A 2,735-nucleotide genomic window follows, 5' to 3' on the forward strand; every position below is an offset into this window, starting at 1 on the left:
TCCCACTCTCCTTGGGTCTATTCAACCATAATGAAGGTATGATTGCTGGCGTGTGCTTTCTCTGCTCATAGATTTTTGGATTGTGCCAGTAACAGGAGTAAGGCTATTCTAATAGTATTTTATTATGTCCTGGTATGGTGCTATAGGATAAGTATGAGACTACTAACCACAAGGTTGGCAGTTCAAACCTACCAGCCACTCCTTGGATTGCTGTGAGTTGGAAAGACTCAAGGGAACTCAACAATAACAATAGCAATGATCCACATAGAAGAGAAACAGGAGCCAAAGCACATAAGATTCCATCTTAATTGGTATGTACTGTTCTAGTAAGAATACATTAGCTCTATAAACACCTTAAAAATGAATAACTTTTTATTATGTAAACAGACATAAAAATGGACAATAGACTTCTCTGAACCTTATAGACAAATGGGTAAAAGATAGAATGAGCAAAAGATGATACTATTAATATGAATAACAAAAGAGCCAAAAGATGGCTTTTTATTGTATTTCAATAACTATTTTGGCAAAGAAACACTTTTCTCTATTATGTTACTTAATTGCCGCAACAATCTTATATATAAGGTAAAATATATCAGAGCAACTGTTCAGTGTTAAAAACATAGCTCCAGGAGCCAGAGTTTACAATCTGGACTTAGACACTGGTCTGCCATTCACCTGTTATATGACCTAGGGAGAGTTGCTCAACCTCTCTCTGCCTCCATTTCCTTATTTGAAGACTATGTCAATAAAAGTCCTATTGTATAAGATTTGTTGTGAAGATTAAATGAATCACTAGGTGAAAAGCATTTGGAAACAAGCTAGATTTGTCTGACTTCAAAATTGTTAATGCCAAACTCTTTCATTAATTCCACAGGTATTTACTGCCTTACTGCCATACTATACCCATTCTAGGTGCTGCAGAAACAGTAGAAATGAAAAATACAAAAATCTATGCCCTTTTGGAGTTCATAACATGGAAACGTTTTCAACCTCAATAGTATTCAAAGAAATAAAAAGTTTCTCTTCCCTCCACAAATAAGGAGGTCTTAGTAGAGTCCTTTTGGACTCTTGGCATGGCTCTATGGGATCAGCACCGAACTTTGAGCCACAAGGTGAGCACTTCAAACCCACTTATTGCTTCTTGGATGCCCGATACAGGGTTGCTATGAATCTGAACTGACTCGACGGCACTTGGATACTCTATACAGTTTGCTATGAGTCTGAACCAACAACAATAGAAGACTTAAGGGAAGGCCTAGACTAAAGGACCCAGAAAAAAGGTCTCTGATGGAGGCACCGGGGCTAGGAATGCAAGTGCTTATAACAGCATGACCCACCTGAGGACCTGAATCCTCACTACAGCTCCCTTCAGAGATGGAAATCTACACTGGCTGTGCACTGAGTAAGATGTGCAGAGAGCATCTTTCCCCTGTGAGGTCTGACCCGAAAGACCTCTTGAATATTCTAATTGTTTTAGAAGCAACAATAGAAAAGTAATACAATTTGGCCTGGAGCCAGAGATCTCAAATTAACCACAGAAAACGGGACTTGTCCTGAATTATCAAGGGGCCCCAAAGTAATCACCAAACCCTGAGCCCAAATCCACTACCATCAAGTCGATTACCACTCATAGTGACCCTATACAGGGTTTCCAAGACTGAAAGTCTAAAAGGAGAAGACAGGCTTACCCTTTTCTCTCAAAGCAGCTGGTGGGTTTGAACTGATGACCTTACAGTTCAGTCTAGTACTTATCCTGCAGTGCCACCAGGACTCCTTAATGAAGTCAGAGGGTCCATAAAAGTTGAAGAGTGAGCTAGAAGGGTCAGTGTGAGAGTGAAACAAAGTGAGAAAGATTTGACTAGCCAGAATACAGTTGGCCTTGAAGATAGACAGGGCCACAAGTCAAAGAATGTGGGTGGCCTCTAGAAGCTGGAAAAGGCAAAGCAACAGGTCCTTTCCTAGAGCTTCCAGAAAGTAACACAGTCCTTTCAACCCTGAATTTTAGCTCACTGATATCCTTTCCAGAATTCTGACCTCCAGAACTGTAAGATAATAAGTATGTGTTAAATCACTCAGTATGTGGTAATTTGTTACAAAAGCAACTGAAAACTAATACAATAATCTTGGGTAGGCAGGTGCCAAAAATTTGTTGCCATCTGAATCTTTAAGATGAGTAAAATCATCCTTTGATAGGCAGAGTATGTTTAATGAGATGTTTAGAAGAGAGGAGAAATATGTTGTGAAGGTAACTTGCTTTTGGATTTGTCTGTCAAATCCTCCATATTCCTTCTTCTATTGATGCTTCAGGTGTCCTGGTGAGGTGCTAAACTGCTAACCACAAAGTTAGTGCTTCAAATCCACCAGCTGCTCCATGGAAACCCTATACAAGGTTGCTATGAGTCAGAATGGACTCAAGGGCAATTAACAATACACAAAACTAACACTTCTTAGTTTGACAAATAATCTGACTAGTCAAATTCTGCCAGGTAAAATCTGTTACCTGCAGCATTCTAGTTCCTGATGCTAAATTCTGTACAGATCTTTTTTTTAAATATTAACTCAAGCTGGCTTAAAAGAAATAAATAAAAGGAACTCCTATATTAAATACGTTGATAACAATAGACACTACAAATCAATTGGGAATCCCTTCCACAAAGTGTATATACTTTTCAATAAATCGTGTTTAGATAGTTGATTATCCACTTGGAAATTTGAAAGAGTTGCTAGGACTC

Source organism: Chrysochloris asiatica, unplaced genomic scaffold, assembly GCF_000296735.1.
Source record: "Chrysochloris asiatica unplaced genomic scaffold, ChrAsi1.0 scaffold00103, whole genome shotgun sequence".
Lineage (NCBI taxonomy): Eukaryota > Metazoa > Chordata > Mammalia > Afrosoricida > Chrysochloridae > Chrysochloris > Chrysochloris asiatica.